Source organism: Anthonomus grandis, chromosome 16 (assembly GCF_022605725.1).
Source record: "Anthonomus grandis grandis chromosome 16, icAntGran1.3, whole genome shotgun sequence".
NCBI classification, from domain to species: domain Eukaryota; kingdom Metazoa; phylum Arthropoda; class Insecta; order Coleoptera; family Curculionidae; genus Anthonomus; species Anthonomus grandis.
In genome coordinates this window covers 9,470,568-9,493,548 of record NC_065561.1, presented here as the reverse complement: position 1 = coordinate 9,493,548, position 22,981 = coordinate 9,470,568, and the positions used below count along the sequence as shown (strand labels likewise).

The window sequence follows — 22,981 nt, the reverse complement described above, 5'->3', positions numbered from 1 at the left end:
ACAGTGGGATTACCAAGCAAGCATGTTCTTAGGATTCATACCCCAGATTGTAAAATGAATATTGACTGTACTTGTTCTGGCAGCATCAAATCAACAAACAAAATTAAATACTTAGGTGTTTATTTTGACAATTATTAAAAATGACAGCATCATAGTGCTTATATTCAAAACAAACTAAAAAACTAATATATAAATTTTATGAGTTACGTAATATGCTCAGTAAAAAAAAAACAAATGTGTACAAAGCTCTAGCTGAATCATACCTAAGCTATGGTATAATATGTTAAGGTGCTGCCTACAATGAAACTTTAAAGAATATTAATTTTGTACAGAAATATCTTTTAAAAGTTATGTTATTTAAATCTAGACTGTTTCCGTTCAACCTTTTATTTGAACAATCTGGAATATTTACTGTTACTTAACTTTATATTAAAAATGTACTTAAATTCTCAATTTAAGGTAACCTTTTTAAAAATTTTATTAGTCATAATGTTAATACTAGAGTAAATACACATCAACATCTAATAATACCCATCCCCCATTTTAGTGTAACTCGAAAATGTCCAACATATATAGCTCCCAAATTATTAAATATGTTGCTAGAACAATTAAAAAACAAAAAATATTATACTGTAAAGAAAAAATTGTACTCATGGATTAAAGATAACATATTTAGTCAATTTAATATTTCTGAATTTGATAATATTATTTAAACAGGTATACAATGTTACTATTATTGGTGTTAGGTTGAAGTTCATTATGAACTAATTATTGATGAGCTTGATGTGCATACACACAGACACATTATGTCCATTGTATGCATATTACATCTCATAATAATTGTAAATTAATATGTAATGGATTGATTAAATAAATAAATAAATAAAAAATAAATAAAATAAAAAACATCATCTAGTTTTATGATAGATTATAAAAAACAATAATGTTTCTTCTTAAATTTGTTAGCTTTAGGATCTTTTTTTATTTTATTGAAGGAGTGTATGTCTACTTCTTCTTAAGGATATCTTGCCTTTTCATTATTTATGTATATTCTTATACTTGATTAAAGATTATTATTATTAATAATGATCTCTTGTTGGATATTATGTTGACAACTATTGTTTTAATAACAGCTACTCGGAAACGCGGGACTGTTGGATATACCCATACAATTGCCTCAAACTCTTGAATCATGATGTTCTACTTCTTCCTGGACTACGCTTGCTCTACAATAAGATGATATGACTAAAACATTCTAATTTGCGTTGTTCGATAGTTTTAATTATTTCTAAATCGTTGGCCATGGGATTGAGAACTTCTTACAATGCCGGCTTGCGCCTTTCTCTATTCTCGTTTTGATCTCAAAGTACTGGTACCCACTGGTCATTGATATTACTACCGAGATACACTAACCTATGTTACTCTCTTCAGCTTTGTGCCATTGACCGTGACACCATCATCCCCAATATTAGGTTATTTGCTACTAATCATATATTTTGTTTACCTGGTATTGAGTTTTAACCATTACATTATCTTATTCGTTGGTTTTGTAGATCTTCTTCGTTATCAGTTGCATCAGTGAGAGCCTCATTGAATATTTCCTCTGAATAGAGGAAACTTCTCTTCTTGGATAGAAGAATTGTGACTAAAACTTTTGGTTTTTTATATATTTAAATTAAAGCAGCTGTCTGGTGCCAGCACAAATTGTTAATTATGTGAATATTTTTCCCACCTATCCCTGTCGTTGATAAAATTTGTAGCATTTACTTCATTAAAAGCCTTTTCAAAATCGATTAAACAAAGGGACACACTGTGGTTAACATTACGACATCTTTGAATCAGCACATGAACAGCAAACAACGCCTTTAATTCCTCGGCCACTCCGAAAACCGTTTCCGAAAATGTTATTATTCAAACGTAAACTTTATTGTACGCGCTCTTGAATAATCAAGAAATTTGCAGGTGAAGTTTTTCCGTTTTCTTTTCGATAATGACAGTATTTTCTTAACTTATTTAAACTGCGATGTAACTTAATCAATCACAATAATTCACTTAAAATAAATCTGGAATACCAGTGGTCGTTATAAAAGGCTATAAAGATAAATTTGTATTGCCAAAATAAGAGTGAATTTATCGGTTTACATATGACCAAAAAAAAATATTTCTCCACCCAAGGTAACCTTTGCATAAAAAAAATTAAATTAAACCACTTATGACAGCACAATATCAAAATAAAAGAGAAATCATAAGGTCGCATGCCTAAACGGGCAGTACCAAATCGGTCGCAAAAACCAACTCATTCAATGCTACTTGTATACACGTAAACGATTCGGTTTCGTAACGGTTATACTATTTCCTTTTAGGGGAAAATGTTCGTTTCTATATGGAATTCGTTTTGATTCATCGGTCGCCAACCAGTTTTTTTTTTCCTCGCTTGAATAAATACTTTTAGTAAAATTGTATTGCAAATATTTGATGTTGCATGGGCGTAAGTAAATGTTGATTAAGAGAACAGTAGTTTTGTAAGTTATTTTTATCATTGGTATGCGCAAACAGGAGGATGTACATAATATACAGGGTTTGATACAACAGGCATTTTGCGTTTGTGATGACCGAGAGCAGGAGGAGCAAGGCACTTACAGGCAAAACAGTTTAGATGCTAATAAGGGACTCTGTCCAAATGGTTTTTCTGCTTTCTTTATTAAACACTGCTCGCGCCTAGCTATACCATTACCTTGGTCAAAGTCTATCAGTAGGTTTTTTTCCTGAAGTCTAGAAGATGGCTCATATTGTACAAATTTACAAATCTGGTGATAAATGGTTACATTCGTAATTACTGTCCCGTATCTCTGAATGACTCAAGGAGACGCTCAACCATTACTAACCTGAGCCTTTTGTACAGGGAATATATGATGCGATGGAAATGAGCAAGAGTGTTTGTGCCGCATACACTGTTTTTTCTAGTGCGTTTGATAAAGTTGATAATTCTATTTTAATCAAAAGGCTTAAACATTTTGGTGTGTGTGATAGACCACTCAATATTTTTAGTAACTATTTAGTGGACAGAGAACAATGTATCATGTTAAATAGAGTTAAATCCTCACAGTCATTGGTTTGCACCTAAATGGTCTTCTCTTATCTATTTTACTGTATATTGACGAATCTTTCATAAACACTAGTCTAAAGTATTTACTGTATTGTGACGACCTAAAAAATATATACCATTGTTAACGCCTCTAATATTGTTAACTTACAACTGAATAAGTAACTTTGCTAACTTCTGTCATAGTCTTAGATTTTTTGTTAATGTTGATAAGTGCTATTATATCATGTTTTCTAAAAAATATTCTTCTGTGCAAGTTCCAGTTTATTAAAAAGTGTTGTCTCTGTAAAGTATCTGCAAGTGACTTTGGATTCCGAGTTGCTTTTTGAAAATGTTGAGCTTCTTGATAAAAACGTCAATTAGATTTTATAATTCATTCGTCTCTTATTCTGCTCTACAATAGTATGTTTAGGAACATGCTTAAATATTCATCAGTAGCCTAGAATCGAATGTATCATAAACTTATATCATGGCTTAGAGAGCGTTCTGCTACCATAAAAACTCTTCCTTAGTATGGTGTATGCGTTCTTGGAAAAGCCTTCAAACTCTGAATACGATAATAATTTTATTGGAATCCAACTTCTTGACCTTCGAAACACATGTCATAAGCGTTCTAATAAACAAAACTTCTAATCTGTTTTGCTCATTGTGTTTAACTTCAAATTGTAGCTGTGGTGGTTGTAACTTATTTATTGGGCAACTAATTCTGAATAAATGAATCAATAAAAATAAATAAAGAAATCGATATTAAGTAACTACTTTTATTCCAATAATACTGTAAAAAAAGCAAAAATAAAGGGGAAAGAAAAAGAACGTTATTTAAAAGGATACTTCAGCCAATGAGTTTTTTAAGTCTATATATTTACTATAAATCAGTAACAGAATCCGTTTTATGGTATGGAATTTTAGTGTGGGGAGGTCTATATAATACTGCTTTACACAAAATAAATATTGTTCATAAATATATTTTAAAAATATTTTATTTAAAAGCAAAACTCTTTCCTACTCACCAGCTATTTACAGAAGAAACAACTAACATAAGAATAATATACAGGTTGGGGAATCAAGGATCACGTATTTTTATAGAATAACAATAATAATATCGGCACGCCTCATTCTACTGTGTAATTGCACACTGCATTGTTGAATTTTTAAACGCTATTATTTTTATCTCTTATTATGGCTGTTTCTCCTCTATTCCTTCTTATCCTTATTACTCCTTCTGAACGAGTCCAAATTATGCAATGGTTTTATGGAGGAAATTCGGCAGTGCAATGTAGAGATTTGTTTTCAATTACATTTAAAAATAGACCGATTCCTTGCGTGTAAGAACCTTCTATCGAAAGGTTCCAGGAGCAAGAAACACTGGAAGAAATACTTTGTATTGCCCTAGAAGTTTATTCAACAGCATCAAGTAGAAGTGTTGGAGAGGAACTGGGTATGGACCATAAATCTGTTACCAGTATTTGTAAAAAACATGGGAACAAATGTTTTAAATATTTCAAAAGTCATGAGATATCTCTTGAAGATCAGTGGGGAAGAGTATAATGTTGTGAAACCATGATGGAAAAAGCAAATCAAAATTAATTTTTTTTAAGTATTTTCAAGAAGATTTTGCTATCCTGCTCATAATAAGAGTGTCTATATGTAGGTGTGACAGAAATAAATATGTACACCAAGGAGTTTTAAGCGAGCTACTTCTCGGAGAGGCTTTCTGCCACACTTCTAATGAGCATAGTTTTGAAAAATGTCACTAGCTTGGTTTAATCAGCATTCATCCTCAGAGTATAATTATTGCCACACAAATTCTACATCCTTCTCACCGCTGACAGAAAGCCGCTGGACCAGATGCTCCGCCAAGGTTATAGAAGTCTCATCAGCGTATTGACTAACAAAACATCTTGGAAACCTCTCACTGACACTATTTACATACGAGGCAAATAGAACTGGGCCTAGGATCAAACCTTGAGGTACTCCTTGTTCCATCAAAAATGGCGCTGCGAAAACTCGGTTTTCCTCATTAGACGCAAGGCAAAATTTCTGTTCCCTATGACCTAAATAAAAAGCTATAAACCTGGCACAATTTCTCTGCAGTCAGGATTGACAATAACAGGTCATAGTTCATCGTGTCGAAGGCTTAGGCAGGTTAAATACGAGTCCAGCAACTTTCCCATTCTGTCAACGTTTTCAATCACAAAGGATATAAGCTTGAAAACCGCCTACTGAGTCGAATGATTGGTCCTAAAACCAAACGTGGTTATTACAAAGAATATTTTGCATTTTTTTAAAAGTTAACATGATGAACTTCCTTTGCATCTGTGGGAAAATATTGGGAATTTGACTATCTCTAGGCAATTGGCTGGAAACAGAAGCAGATGTAACATTGAACTTGTCCAAAAGCATGCTGGCGATCTCCTCCAGATTTTCAATTATTTCATGGTGATACTAGAGGACTTCGACTTGTTAGAGCATTAAGAAGGAGCTTTTTATTTAAAGAATTAATTTTTGTTAAGTTTATTCTTAAGAGTTTTAATATTATTTTGTGTTTGAATTTTTATACCTTTGTCAGAGTTAATATTTTATTTTTATTAGAATAACGCTTTAATTGTCATTATGCAATACACAGCATAAAAAACATTTTGAGATTACCAATCTATGTTGGTTTTACAGTGATGTACGTAAAGCCTGCATCAGAAAATCTGGCCAAATATTTTGAAAAATTTAATTGCAAATAATACAGTTACCTTCATTAAAGTCAGACGTCGTACTAAAAAACACCGACGTAGCAGGCGAGTAGATGAGCGCACGAAATGACATGCGTGAGTGTTACTATATTTTGCCTTTAAACACCTCTCTACGCGTAGTGATCAATTCCCCAACCTGTATATTTAAAATACAATGTATAAAACCAAAACTCTTCCCTATTAACCATTATTTACAGAAGATACAACATACTACCACAATTTGTTTATGCATCTGTTTTCGTAAATATATTAAAAACGTAATGTAATCACGATAATAACACAAAAGCTAAAGGTAATTTAAGTATTTCAATTAATTTAGGAAACATATTTTTTTTTATTCACCTTGCTCCAATAAGACGTCATATTCTTTTACTCGAAATTTAACAAATTATAAAACAGGCTAAATTTAAAAAGCTTTTTAACAAATATCTGTATACTAATTCTCATGCTTTTTTAGCCTTTTTTTAACAAATATTTTATAAATAGGATATTGAATTCTATTGATACACTAGGAAGAAACTGAACATCGAGACACAACAGGGTTTTTGAAATAACGAAGTTTATCGATTAAGAAGTAATTAAAAAAACTAATAATTAAAAACAATTATTTTTTAATTTTGTTAATATTGTAGAGATCATCCCCATTTGACTTGCAACATGAGTGAAAGATTTTTAATGGGATGATCTTGAATGATGAGGTACAATAAAAGATAGACGTCGCTATAAAATATTGAAGGAACATTTATTGTTTTGTAGATATACCGGTACATATAGTGTTTTCAGCTGTTACTTATATTTAAGCATTTATGTTTATTAATGAAGAAAGAAACCTCACAAAGCGTATATGAGCCGTTCAGCGAAAAAGTGGTCTAACTCCCTTAAAGTAGAAATTTAGAAAATTGATATTTTGCATCTGGATGAATTAGAAAATCACAGTAACATATTCTTTACTTTTTTGTACATATTTATAATAACCCTGTACTAAAATTTCATATGGTAAACATTTTTACTGATTGCGCCCATTAATTACATTTTTGCCGCCCAATGTCATTCTTCCAGTAAGTTTTTTTCAAAAACATAGTGGAAAAGTGGTATAACTTGGAGAATTATACCATTAGGAAGCTCTTATCTTAGCTAAGTTAAAATTTTGACTTATACCAGTTTTCGACTGAATATATTAGACCAGTAGAAACATAATTAATGGTATAACTCAAAAATAAAAAAATACTGACATATACCACTTTTCCTCTGAGCGGCTCATATGTATTTAGAGTTACTAATTGTCTTTAAAATTAAGCACAATTGTAGCATTAAAAAGATCTCTAACACTCTAAATTTTACTTAAAACGAACTACTTTTTATAGAAAAATACTATAAATAAAATATTTAAATTTGTATTAGATTATAAATTTAGCAATCTTAGAGGTTATGCGGAGCAAGCCAGTAAAAAGTACTAACAAAAAGTAAACCTTCTACAGGTCTCGACCCCGCGACCGAGATCGGATATATGCTCCAATGCACTGCTTACTGTGCTAAATAAAAAAAAGCTGTACATAATTTTTTGGGGCCAAAATAGAAGTTTCTGGGCGTAGTAACTGCCAAAATATCAAGCCTAGCACCATTTAGACTTTTTAATCTTCAAAATTAGAACTCAATAATAATTTGGTCCCTACTAGTCATAATATATAATAATACTTTTTAGAGTCGATCAAAAATGTGTATACTATTTTTATAAAAAGCTAATTACTGAATCGCCCAAACCATATTGTCATTATTATTTATTAAATTTCGCGTGTAGGTAGCGATAGTTAACCTTGCCCTGTAACCTGTGGGTCTTGTAACCCGACACCAAGTGAGTTTGTTTACACTCTCGATTTATTACCCTGTTTATACAGTACCCAAACTTTTTGAATAGGTTGGCTGACTTTGGTAAACGTCAATAGTTTTAGATTAAATTCAGCCTGTTTTCATAGACCTTCTGAGAATATATGTTACTTATTTTTTTATAATTGGCAATTTTATTTTTATTTAAAAATATCGCCTTTGTTTCGTTAATTTTTTCATAATTTCATAATTAAAAATGATTTTATAAAACAAAAAGCATTTACGTCAAACTCTATATAATGTAAGATTAAGATTAAAAGTCTCTGTTCTAGCATATCAAACGCCTTACTAAAATCAAGAAAAACAAGAGCTATTTTACTTTTATCTATCCTACCTTCACAACCTTTGTTTTAGCGAACAATGTGACATAATGCTTGACAGGCTGGAAGTTATGGTTTACTTACTTTAGACGAAGTCTTACTATAAATCAGAATGAAAGAACTTGTACTAATAATATTCCTATAATCAGTAAGTGATCTGCTGATGGGCCTTCAAGGTCGTAGGACTAGCGTCAGTACGCTGATGACACTTCTGTGGTATTGCCTGATCCATCTATCAGTGTTTTTCATGTAGAGTAGAAGAGTGAGAAACTGATGAGACATGAGACTGAACACTAAAAAAACCGGAATCTTTATTTCAGCTACATCAGAGAAAGTGAAAATCTTTATATGTATCATTTTACAGTGGATCCTACTTCCTATGGCAGATTCCTTAAAACTTGGTTTACACATTTGACGAGAATCTTAAGGATTATTTTTTAAATGTTCTGCTATACGTAGTATCGACAATTGCCTAACACTGTAAAGTTTGAAATATTTTAATTTGCTTATGTCCAATCAATAAGCATGGAATTATTTCTCACTTTTCTTTCTTTATAAATTCAACTAATTTCTGTGCATGTGAGTCTTAATAATAAAGAGGTTTGATCTTACCACACTTCAACCTTCTTCAAAAAAAGTTTTTATTATATAGCATCTAAAGTAACTAACCAATCTTTTCCTGAGGAGTTTTAGTGAAGGGCAGCTATTTTATATATTTTCACGTATATTCTTGTAAATACTAATGTATACTAGTGTTTACTTTGCAATAATTCCCTACCTATTGGTAAGAATTTTATAGAAATTTTTATTGGTATTCTTAACGGTTCTCGTCTCGCCTGATAGGTCCTGTCTGTAAAAGCTGCTTCTTGTATTCTGTAAAGTACAGATGAAAAACCAACAAAAGACGTGATCTAGATCATCAATAGTTTCTTGTACAAACTTCTCGTGTGTGTATGATTTCTTATACTTAAATTATAAAATATTAATTTTTTATTGTATTTTTTGTGCTTGTTTGCTTTTTGACTGTTTCCTGTTGGTTGTACTAAACAATTTTTAGGAACGCATTTTTCAGCTATTTACTAATTGAGCTTATGAATTGAATTCTGGGTCTAAAAAATGTTTTGGAATCATTTTCCTGGCTGAAAACTTTACTTCATTACAATATGACGATACTGGATTTGTCGGAATTAAACATATACTATACCAAATTTAGCATAGATGACACAAATAGATATATACTCAAGTTTATTTCTGATGTCCTCCTAACAACATCTTGGAAGCTAGTGATAAGATATCTTAAGACCTCAACTTACTCACAAAAGCTTCAAGTGACCACTGCTTAAGCTTAAACCCAAGTAAATTTAAGCTCCTTTTTAGTAGGATGCAGTCTAGAAACGCCTTTGAGAAATTTATTTGTTTATGGTCATTTTAATGGTAATGGCCAACTCATAAAATGTGTCTAAAAATCTTGGAATACTCTTGGATAAAAGAAGGCCTTTATTACCCTCGGCTACTTTATAGTCAGAGGCAGCTCCTTAATAAAGATCTCAGTAAAGTTTTATATGGTGGTCTTGTGCTGTCTCATTTTACTTATTATAATATAGTATATGGTTCGCGTGTCTTAGCAAGTGATTCAAGACGGGTTCAGTATATTCAAAACTGTTGCGTAAGATTTATCAATGGAACAAGAAAATTTCATAGAGGTGTGAGGACTGAAATGTGTGTCATGAAGTGGTTAAATATGAGTGAAAGGAAGTTACTTTGTAGTCTGATGATCTTCAATAAAATTATATTTAAAAAATGTCCCGATTATCTTTATGAAGTTTAGACATGATATTCATGATTTGGACTCCTCATTATAAAACAACTTTATTTAAGAGGAATTTTAGCTATTGCGTTTATTTGTTATATTAGAAAATTTATCCCGATTCGAAATGTATTTCACCTCCTTAGTCACATTACTTACCTCTGTTCCTTGGGTTAGCCCTGGCAGGCAGGCTTTTTGCAGATTAACTGTTTTATATTATTACAAACTATATTGAAACATTATAATAATATTGTAAACGTGTTGAAATTTGGTATACTAATAATAGACACTTAGGAATTAAGCTTCAACGTAAATCCTATAGCGGAATCAATAAAAGTAAAACTGAATTGATCCTTAAGGTACACAGCAGTAGTCATAATATGACAATGATAAATCCATTTGTTCAAATTCCTAATGGCAACTTTTGGACGTTTTGAAGAGGTTGCAAACCTAATTTAAAGAAAAAAATTGGTGAAACGGCCCCTGATTCTACCTTCAGCTTGTCCATTTATGCATAATCTGCTACTGTAATAGTTTTTTTTTCTGTTTAAAGATATTTTACTATTATAACTCGATGACTATCGCAGAAAACGACACAATTACATTTTCAGCTTAAAGCATCAGTCTTTGTGCCAATTACAGCTTCGAAGTTCCCCTTTTTTACGGTATTTTTCTTTCGGCATATAATTGTTTATGCAAATTTCGTCAACGGTAATTATTCAGCGCCAAAAGTCTGCAGTGACCTGTCAGGACTCCGGTCAGGTCTGCTATAATCCCTCTGTGCCGGGACAGTATCCTAGCTTTAGTTGGATTTATTAGCAGTTCTTTAGTCTGTCGACAACCGCTGTTCTTGTTCCACTTTTTTTACTGCTCTTTTCTAGTCCAAGGTAGGGTTCGGGGCTAATCGGTGGGAGAGCTGATTCGAGTCTCGTGAACTCGTCCGCCCATTCATTGCCCTCCACTCCGCAGTGTCCAGGAACATAACACACTCGAACCGTCTTCCTCCTACCCAATGTGCCTAGCGCATCCCTGCACTCTTGGACCAGTTTGGAGCTGGTTTTGGTTGCTTGGATAGCTTTTAACGCAGATTATTTCAGTTTCCGGGCCCTCTTTGACTTCTTCCCTGGTGGGCACCTCGAGAATGGCGAACACTTCGGCTTGAAAGACTATCGAATGTATTCCAGTCGAGAAAGCTTGTCCTCGATCCGTATCGCTACGATACATTCCAGCTCCTGACAGGCCTGTGTGGGCCATTCTTGAACCATCTGTGTACCATATTTGCAAATCCTCTCGAGGTCGAGCCTCTATGTTAGGCCATTCCTCCCTGGGCGCTATGTCAACCTGAAAAGAACCTCCTAACCACACATTGTCCTCTGGCTTTGCATTGATGGGTAGCAGAATTGGCATTTTTATGTAGGGTGGGCTTTATACCTCACTTCCTGCCAACTACCCTTCGAAGTTGCCACAAGATGGCGATTCCTTTGTTGATGATCTGCAGAGGTTTCTGCTACATTATTGACGTCCTTAGTTCTACAAGATTTCTCCTTTTCGTGAAAAGTATGAACTCTGCTTTGTCAGAATTGACAGAGAGGCCCGTTTTCACGCACCACCTTTAGATGATCTTGCGCTTTGCATGCGATGACACACTATCTCAACGAATTTGCCTCTGACTATAACCAATCCGTCATAAACGGTAAAATTGTTTATAATTTAAAGCATAATCTATTAATAATAAATATTTATCATGTATATATTTTTTGATGACGTCACTGGTAAAAAATACTTGCAGGCCCGGATTTACAAAAAATGCCGCCCTTTTTTTGAGGTGATTTTAGCTTGCGAAGTTAGGGTAGGTAAAATCGTATGCTGAGGTTTGTTATTTGTTGCTGGTCAACTGATTTATTTTGTACATTTACGTTTATATCACAGATGTACATATTATTGTGTTTTCTGCAGAACAGGAATAGCAAAATAAACAGTAAAAAGTGACAAGATTATATTTGTGGCCTGTGAACTGTGCCTTATTAATAACGATCTAGAAATAGCAAATTCTATTCAAGTTTCTACAGATAAAAATACTTGTATGTATCGTTCGATCTATCTCTTGCTTCATACGATCTGTAATAAGCTTAATGAATAATTTTTTTATTCCATCTTTTTTTTTTACACTTTTAAGAATCAAACGTTCCTTTTTTAACCTAAGTTAACTTTGGGAAGAAACTAACATAACTTTTGAAGAACTTGAAAGAAGAACTCACAAATCTGTAACCCTACTTATATAATAACGTGCCGTACTGCTGTAGTTGAAGGAAAACTCTGTATCTGACCTCTATGGTAATACAACATCCTAGCTTATCATTCTTTTTTTTAAGGTGTTTATATATGTTTTATTGTCCTGACGAGTGCTAGATCAATTTGAATATTAGATTGCATATTATCTAAAACTATCATATTCAAATACTAGTAAAATTCTTATTTTAGAAATTAATTTGTATCCAATTAAATATAATTTGCTTTCGTCTTTTTTTTTATCACGAAGCAAGGTTAAGACAAAAAATATATAAAATAAAAGGAGAAAAATACTTTTTATTAAGAATTGAAAGATGTAAAATATTCTTATCTGTCATTTAATACAATTGCAAAATGGAGGCGGATTTTTAATTACAGACTTGTTTGATCATGTAGACAATGAAAATATTATTAACTGTTTCGAAAAACGATATGACAGCTATAGAAATCTAAAGATGTATATGAGCGTGTCGTTTTGATCGAAAGACGCGTCTGCTTTTTATGCATGCATGAACTTTTCAATAGGTAATTGACATTATATTCAAAAAAGTTAATTATTTACTATCAATATGGATTTTCATTCAGAAGCAAAAATAGATATTTGGGTCAAAAAACGTCAAAAAGATGTTGCCAGTTGTTAGTTTACGTTTTAAAGTATTTATCAGGCCTTCGATTTACTTCATTAAAGCAAATTCTACTCTTAATATTTGACATGTAAACATTCTCCATGGTAATTTATAAGTATAAACGTTAAAAATATTTTGTTTTCTTTCTTGAGATTTGCCGCCCCTCAAAATTCTGCTGCCCTGGGCACTTGCCCCGACTGCCCCTAGTGTAAATCCAGGACTGATTACTTGTGTCGGTGGAATCAACAATGCGATCGAGCGGCATTGCGATGTTGTTTCCTTTTTCTCTAATATATACGTTATTTACATTTATTTGACTTGTAATGTTGGAATGTTGACTTTTTTATAGGGTCTATCTTATCATATTTTGTAAAAAAAATGCTTCATATTTTATTAAAGAGGAATAGTATTGTTTTGCGCCTGTCAAAATAAGTGACAAATTTTGATGATATTATAAAGTGTGTTTTCTTGCCATATCTACATAAGCTTTTGGCATCATTGCATCAGAGATTTTGCAAGCAAACAAACTGCACATAGTTCCACGGCAATGCTAATTCTAGCTAGTGATGGGAAAAATCGCATTATTTCGATAATTGGATTATTAGGTTATGAATGATTTCAATAATCGGATTATAATTCAAATTAAAAATCAACTCATATTGCAACATCGCAAATTATAAGAGAACAGACACTTTTTATCAGCTGATTAATTCGTGAGAAATAATTAGTAAATCTTTGCTCCTTAATCATTACACTGTTGCTGTTTCTTAAAAAAGTATATTTTAAAGTTTAACTTTTTTAATTTAAAATTATTAATAAACTGCGAGAACAGAATATTACTCTAAGTAGTAAATGATGTTTACGATGAAATCCGGAAGAACTATAAAAAAATCAGTGGTTTGGGATTATTTTAACAAACTCGATGCAAAACAAACCGTTTGTAATATATGCAAATTTTTTTTTTAATATTTGGGTGGAACGACTAATTTAAAACAACATCAATTAAGAATACATCCAACAGTATCGATAGAAATTGCTGCACCCGAATCAGATGAAATAGACGTATCAAAATGCCAAACAGTAAATGAGTCCAGTTAAAGTTGGTCCTACTTGGGCTTCCAACACGGCAGGAGAGCCAGATGATGCCTTGATACGTCCTACTACCTCCTTGCAAATTATTGCCGTGCTATTACCTAAAAAATCCATTAGACCACAAACAATTAAGCAATTAAAACTTTTTGGTTCAAATGCATCAAATGATCTATCAGAAAGTAAAATTTCAAAAATTAATATCGAGTTAATTAAAATTATAGTTAAAGACTACCAACCTTTATCTGTCGTCAAAAACGAAGATTTCTTAGAGTATACTTATAAACTTGAACCTCGATACTCACCACCAAATAGAAAAAAGTTAACATGTGAGTTACTCCCGAAATATTACAACGAAGCCGCTTCATCATTAAAGTTAGTTTTAACTCAGTAAAACATGTTGCTTTAATGACGGATATCTGGACCTCGAATAGCAACAAAGCCCGCGTAACTGTTACTTGCCATTTTATTCATGAAGATAAATGGAAAGCGCGTGTCTTTGCTACCAAGAAATTGTGTGGATCCCACACTGCCGAGAATATTGCTGTAGAATTAAAAAACATTTTGAACAAGTGGGATATAGAAAATAAAATTGGAACTGTAGTATCTAATAATGACGCTAATCTTAAAAAAGCAGTAAACAAGTATTTTTAAAAATATCACCATCCATGTTTCGCTCATACGCTGCACTTATCCATTACTTATACAGTGTGGTGACTTTAACTGGAATAAATTCAGTTAAAACTAATCAAAATTTATCTCGCAAAATTTCTGAGACCCGTCGATTTTTGTTTATTTTTTTTCATATTTCAAGGTAGTTGTAGTAGTAGTTGTCAAAGTATAAGGCACTTAAGACTGGAACTAGTTCATGTTCAAGAAATTCTAGATATCTTTCCCCAGTTAAAGTATCATTGAAGAATATGGGCCCTATAACTTGCCTGCCAATTATGCCAGCCCAAACATTAGTTTTCTGGGGATATTGTGTATTAGTTTCCCTTACCCAGTGTGGGTTCTCGTCAGACCAGTAGCGACAGTTCTGCTTATTAACATGGCCATTTAGGGTGAATGTAGCCTCATCAGAAAAAAGGATCCACTCCGAAGATATGCGATTTTCGTCAATGGCGTTCATCATTAATTCACAGAACTGAACTCTGCGATCTGGATCGTCTTCCAATAACTCTTGAACGAATTGCATTTTATAATGTCGTTTGTTTGCACTTTTTAAAATTTTTAGCACAGATTTATGATGAATAGAGTTTTCGCGAACTACTCTTCTGGCTGCAGTTACTCTTCCATCGCTAACAATACATTTAATTGCGTGTTTTATCGATTTTAGAAGAAATCCCTCACGTGCCCAACTTCTCGAAATCTGCTTTCGATTTTACCAACCGTACCTTGGTTAATAGGTGGCAAATCTGGATATTTCTGCCTGAATAAGTAGACAACCTCTAGCTGAGTACGACTTCTGTCCCCATAATCAATCATCACTAAGATTTCAATCTTGTGGGATTCGGATAAATAAGGCATTTTTTCAATATAAGTTAACTTATTTAACAACTGGTTGAAATTCACTTTAACAGTGACACTACAACGTCAGGAAATGTCTCGATACCAATAAAATAAACAAACACGCTAAAAATTTACCAACACAAAATATTTCGAGACTTTTAATAATTTAATGGTTTTTATTTTTTTTTCGTATTTCTCCTTTAGATAATCACAAAAGTAAATAGGGCAATTTAATCAGGAAAAAGGGCTCTTTTCAATGACAGTTTAAAAAAAGTGGCTTTCCATTTGAAAAAAAAAAGTTTGGGTTAATTTGGACCCCCCCTGTAGGTGAAAAAATACAAAAACCTCTTGAAATGTGAAAAAAAACAAACAAAAATCAACGGGTCTCACGAATTTTGCGAGATAAAATTTGATTAGTTTTAACTGAATTTATTCCAGTTAAAGTCACCACACTGTATATCTTCAGTAATGCATAAGGAGGAGAAATTGAGCACTCTTCTAAAAAATGTAGAGCTATCGTCGGTTAATTTAAACATAATGTTGTGGCAAATGAGTAACTTAAAAGCGTTTAAGAACAAATGAACTTACCACTTTTAAAAGTCACACACGAAATCGTAATCGCAACTCGTTGGAATGTTTACGTTACGAACGTTCATTATGACTGAAAGACTATTTTTTAAGGATAATTTGCCAAGAGATCCTGAATTTTTAGACGCGGCAGAATGAAAGGCACCTGAAGATTGTGTTAAGGTTTTAAAACGTGTTAAAAAGTGCTCTATCAGGTGAGAAGTATCCTACATTATCAGTAATTATTCCTCTTTTACGTGGATTCCAATTTACCTTAAGGAATCTTAACGTAAATTGCAGCATTGGTGAGGAATTAAAATTGAAGGTGCTGGATACAGTCGCACGGCATTTATCGGGCTTTGAAACCAAAACTTTGAAAAACTATTGCGAAGGCTTGTATTTTGGATCCTAGATTAAAAAAATATGGTTTTGGCCTCGACGAAAATGCTGAGATGGCTCCAAAAATAGTGATAGATGAACTGACTCAAATATTAGTAGCCAAAGGGAGGGAAAATGTTATACAGGAAATTGATGCAGAAGTTCCTAAGAAACGGGAAGAACATTCGCATCATTATCAGGAGTGGGAATCATTTGGTCTCATTTTGATAAAAAAGTCACATCATAGACAATCTTTTACTATCTTAATTTTAATTATCTTCAATTGATACTTTAAGGAAAATGCAATATTTAGAGATGCCGGTATTAAAAAAGAAAAAAATGCCTTGAATTTTTGGAAAAGAAATGTGTTAATAATGCCAAAATTGTATATAGCGATGAAATATTTATGTGTCCCGTGCACATCTGTACCCTCATAGAGAGTTTTTTCAAAAGCAGGACAGAAAACCAATCAAAGAAGAAGTAGACTATTACCCAAACATTTGGATTACATAATTTTTTTAAATTCATGCCTTTAATTAGTTTTTAACGAATTAAAATATACTTTTCTTTGCACGTATATTAGAAATATTTATTTTTTCAGCTAGAAATTCTATTTGCCTATTTTTTTTATTTAAAAAAATTATTTGTTTAATTTTTTGCTTTTTACGTTATACGAATGATCTTATATTACCATTATTTGACAAATAAAACATATTTATTTCTATTTAAACAAATAATAAAAGACTTAAAAGGAACTAAAAGAATTATATATTTCATATTTACTTTTAGTTCAATTACAATCTTAAATTGTATCTATAAGTCCCATCCTTTCGTCCTACACCCTTCAGTAATTATTAACAAAAAATAATCCCAGTATTATGTTTCTTATTATTAAATACTGAATATTTTATAGAAAATAAAATAAATAAAAATCTATACTATTATTCATTAAAAATATGAAAATGAAAAGAAGTGGCAACGCAGCTGAAAACCTCACTTCTGCCGCTTTAATTCATACTCCCATGACAAAACTCAATTGACCAATAAGAAAGTCCGAATCAAAAACCCAAACGCTGACTACCGACTTATATAATGTATAAATTACCAATTAATTATTATAATTAATTATAATTATAAATTATATATAATATATAATTAAATATTATTATTATTATATATAATTAAATTATATTATTATATTATATATAATTAAATATTATAATTATAATTAAATATAATTAAATTAAGGTATTTATACATATATGGAGGAGGCGTTAACTAGCGTAACAAATTCCATTGTCTGCGCATGCGTCTTTTTGGATTACGAGGGCAATCTACTTTCGCGATTTTAAATATATACGAGGGGCTCCTAATATGAACCTTACAACGTAAGTTTAAGATAATGTTAGGTAAATGTGATAAACTGGTTATTATAGTATTACTCTTATCAATAATACATAATGACTAATATTTCTGGCATAGAAATGTGATAAATTATTAAGGATTTTTTACTGTATTTGGCGCCTTTTTATGTATAATTTTCAATTTAATGCAATGGTAAAATCTTTATAAATTGAGTACAATGTATCTACTGCTACATTTTTGTAAGTAAATATTTTAGTCTAAAATAAAACACTTTATGAAATCAAAACCAATAATGAATTTTTATTGCAAATATATGTAATAACATTTTTAATCGGAGCAAATTAAAAACAATAAAAAATTAAAAATAACTGTGATCATTATTTGCATTGCTTGAATTAACCAGATCGGAATTAACAAACTCTTTAATTATTTTGATATCTTCCTCCCCACCTTTAGAATAAATTGTCTTTTTTTGGAGACATTTCTTTTTAGTTGAATGGAAGGATTTTTGTTTTTTGTTATATTTGTGTTAGCTGGATGTTTATTCGTTTCTATATCTTGCACTACAAATTTATTTTTGTCATGAAGAGAGCTTAAATCTAGGCAGGTTGTTGTATGGCTTAATCAGAGATCTAGTTGCTCTTTGCTAAGATCTCTGGCGTCAAGTTTTTGTAACATTTCAAATAAGTTACTTTTAATACATATATTACAAAAAGGCATAACATACATTTGCAGATTCTTTGGTAACAATGTATTCATTACCGTTATTTTTTAAAGACCAAGTAAATGGATCATTTTGGATTAAATCAAACGTTGATGTAATGGCAGTCCTGTGTCTCATAATAGTGTTATTTTTTAGGTGCGTTCCCTTTTTTAATTTAATTATCCTCTCTACAGCTTTATCCCGTAAATAACTCATTAATTGATGAATTGATTTATCCAATCTTTAACAATCCGGAAACAAACACATTTATCCAAATGTGTTTGTTTCCGGATCTTCAATGAGTGCCCAAGATAATTTAGTAATTTTTGTTTCAAAAAGTTCAGTATTGGGAATAGTTTGTATGTACTTCAGTGTTTTGTAGACCCAAGATCTCTTTTCAGAATTGCTTATTTTTGAAAGATTTACCTGCCAAGCTCTATCAATATGCCAGTAGCACAATAAACGATGTTTCGATGGTCTCATTATTTGACACCATGCCGCATAATATGTATCCGTGATATCTGACATAAACACTGAACTTTCAATAAGTCCAACAGCCTCTTTTATTTTTGCAAAGAAAAAAAGATAAATGGAAGTATCTTTTCGATTGCTAAACATGAAGGCTACTGGAAAGCCTTGCCTATACTCATCTAAAGTTGTGAGCTCAAAATCGTAAGCATTAAGCCCGTGTGTTCCATCTATTGTAATAACTTTACTACCAAACTGTTTTAATATACTTTTTTGAATATTATATTCAAACAAAAATCAGTTAATTCAAAATTGTCAATTGTGCTGACTTAATCGGAGGCACTCTGTATAATTACATATGTATTCTAAATAATTTACTTGTGGCACCTAGTTTTGAAACTTGTTAATCAATAATAGTACAGGTACTGACAATGAATAATAAGTACTCAGCCTTTGGATGGAATCCCTAACATTAGTTTGGAAGCAATCACTTGCTTGTCGCTTTATGGAATTTGTAAGTGTTCTAGCTCATCTGGTCCATGCAAATAATGTGATTTATAATATGTAATATCGTATTCATTTGATTCAATGTTTCTTTTGACGACAATCTGGCTAATGCAAGACTTTTTTAACTTGCAAGATCCTTGTGACTTTACATTCCGTTTTCGTTGTACAAGTGGAATAAGATTCTGCTTCTTATAGGAGCGACGACATTCAAAATAAATACGTTCACAGTTATTTTGAAACTGTTTTCCAGAATGTTGGACAAATTGGACATTGTTAACTTTTTGTATCTCAGAAAGCCACATGTTAAATTCTAAAAAAAATAAGAAATCATTACCAAAGGTATAATAGACACAATATATAATAGGTATAGGTACGTATTTATTTTTTTTGGCACTGCTGTTTAGATTTAGTAAATTACAGTCTATATATTTTATTTGCTCCAATATTCAACCATCGCATATCAATACAATCTAATAAATAATATTATAAAAAGGTACTTTTTTAAAAGGCTAATATTTTTTTTGTCTTCTCAAATCCCTATTGAATTTAAAAAAGAGATGGCACTCCACACACATTATGAACAGTCAAGTATTTATTTATGTTAGATTGGGATGATAAAACTTTTTCACACTTAAAGCAAGATATTGACATTTTTAACACAGCACAACTATAATAGGTCAATATGTTATTACAAAATAGATACCTATCTGAATCAAATTTAAAATAAAAATATTCCTTTGTTTACAAACAAAATCCAGCAGAAAGTAAGGTTAGAGATCCGAATAACAGACATGCGGATAACATGGAATTTGTTACGCTAGTTAACGCCTCCTCTTGTGAGTGATCCATAGACGTATGACGATTATATTTCATCTCTTAATTTTTCTGTCACTCGTCCATAATAATCGAATTATTTTTGACATAATCGAACGCTACCGATTATTTTCATAATCGGATTATGAATGATTTTTAATCTGAATTATCCCATCACTAATTCTAGCCTTTAAATATTCTAAGCTTATACGAAAGCGCTCTCCTAAGCTAGTAATACATATTTTGCTCTAAATACATCTAATGGTTTGATTGTTTTGTTCGTTCGAAAAATATCTGGCAAACAATTTCTAGGAAATAGATAAAACTTAATAGTTCGAGACAAAAATACAAAGTTTAAGCACAATCCATTAAACGTGAAAAAAGTAATCATTATTTGTTGCCAAAACAATGGCCTTCCGACAAACAATATAACGAACATTTAAGCGAAAAAAATCTATATTTAAATGATTTCGTCTCGGTTTTTCAGCACAATGTACCACCTCAATATTATTTAAAAATACGACAATGTATTTTTACCTGTCCGAGGTAAACGAGCTCAGGATCTCATTGCGGGAATAACAACAAATTCACAGTGTTCTTCTACATTGACTCGTTCTGGCGATGACTCAAAACAGAAACACACGAGCGCGGTAGACAGACGGTGTAGTGTGTAAGACCGCCATGTCTTGAGAAAATCGGTGCCGCATCCGTTCGCTATATCTCTTTTTTTCTTGTTTTAAAGTTGTTTTTAAGTGCCTCCAGTAAACATTAAGTAAATATCGCGTGAAGAAAGTTCAAAATACTTTTTATTGGTGCCGTGCGCGTTGAAGTTTATGAATAATCGGGAACAATTTAAAAAAAAATTAGTGCGCGTTGTGCCGTTTTTTTGTAACATAAGTTATATAAAAGTATTTTTGCAGGGTAAATAGCAGCTAAATATATGAAAAAAATAATTACATCATATATTTAAAACATTTTTCCTAGTTAAATCCGCAGGAAAAAATTATTTTATTTAGTTCAGCAGGTTTCGAAGATGAGATTTCTTGTAGAAGACACACGATTTCTTATTTAAACATTGCTATCAGCCAAGTCCAGTAAATTTTAGCAATATAACTAAGTATAGCCATTTCTAAATCATTATTATTAACAATTCACTTCTTAGTATTTCAAAACCATTTCTAGGAAGATTTGAAACGGCTTACCTATCAACCAGATTGGGATTATAAAAAAATCCTTGGCCGCACCCATTGTATGCAAAAAAAAAAATTACATCCATGTATTTTTCAACTTACATTTAAGTTATAAAGATGGTCCAGATCTTAACCAAGAAATTTTCTTCATGTATTCTATGTTAACAGATAAGCCCTAGTTTCTCATATAAACATGTCGAGAAATGCTTCCTCTCCGAAATACAGGGTGTTAAAATAATAAGAAAAAAAAAGTTTTTTATTCATAACTTTTACACTGTTTGAAATATTTTTAGGAAATTTGGGACATAGCTTTTAACCATCAAGGAGCATTTTTGCATAGATTTTTTTTTAATTCTACCAGTATCGTCAATACTACATCGAGACTGAAACTTTTTAGTAAAAAAAATGATACGCCACCGGTTTTTTCCAAAAAAAAAAATCACTTTTGAAATCCTCATTTAATTTAGATCAAATTCGGTTTCTTGATCTTTTTATGTACAAGGCACCGTTCCGAGTAAAAAATAAGACACATTCTCATACTTGAAGAAATCGCTAAAATTTGATGTGGTACATGATAATAAGACTATCTCTGTAAACGAAACGTCTACTTCGTTTAAATTCACAGGGGTCGCATATACGATTTCTTTCAAAAACCCCCATATGAAGAAGTCTGAAGGGGTATTATCAAGGCTCCGTGGAAACCAACTGACTGGCCCATTACGTCCGATCCATAAATAAATAAATCCAGCCTTTAAGTAACACTTAAAAGAATATAAGAAAATGGCAAAGTCTAACATATCTTGAAATTTTGAATTTGAATTTAAAAAAAAAAAAAATTGTTCCCTTTACCAAAACACTATCAATCAATATAAGCTTTATTGTCATAAGAAATCTTGTTGACAAAGCTGTAAAAAAAATGAACAAACCATAATATAGTAAGAATACAATAAAACTAGATTTAACATATAGTTCAAACAAACAAATTACAATATTAAAATTCAAACCTAAATTTACATATACATAGATAAAATATTAAAACTTTAATATTAAAGCATGTTAAAAAAGGACACAGTAGGTACATTTAAAATCTCTGCTAAAAAGTCTCCTATTTCATAGTAGCCTTTTGCAACAAGCAATCCTTTAACATTTTTTTGAAAGAGCTTTTTATTATGAATCTCTTTGATATCTGCAGGAAGATGATTATACAGCTTTTTACCATTGAAAATAAAAGATTTTTTTATTGATGTACTGTTAGGTATAGGTAAAGTTACATCATTGGCCCTTCTATTGCTATATTCATGTCTTTCTGTTACATTGCTGTGGTTTCTATATTTTTTATGAATAAGACAAACGGATTCCAAAATCAATAAAGAAGGCAGAGTAAAGATTTTGTGTGAAATGAATAGTTCTTTGCATGAATCCCTCGCTCCAATTTTGCAGATGTATCTGATAGCCCTTTTTTGCAACACAAAAACACTTTTGAAAAGTTGGTCACAACATGCACCCCAGAAACATAATCCTTACCTTAGATTTGATTCAATTAATGCAAAATAAGTATTTTTGGCAGCACTAAACTTAACCTCCTGGGACACCACCTTAAGAGCATAACAATTTGATGC

At 31.6% G+C, this 22,981-nt stretch overlaps 1 protein-coding gene across 9 annotated transcripts in view; it reads left to right on the top strand.

Moving 5' to 3' along the window:
• Positions 1 to 22,981, top strand: part of LOC126745572 (four and a half LIM domains protein 2-like) — a 319,413-nt gene that overhangs the window by 269,780 nt on the left and 26,652 nt on the right. For 2 of the 9 annotated variants that reach the window (XM_050453476.1, XM_050453475.1), the window contains exon 1: positions 20,829 to 21,093. The exons of the other annotated variants lie outside the window; for them this stretch is intronic. The gene's annotated coding sequence lies outside the window, so the exon portion shown is untranslated. Of the gene's footprint in view, positions 1 to 20,828; positions 21,094 to 22,981 lie in introns of those variants that run through there. 9 annotated transcript variants of the gene reach the window in all.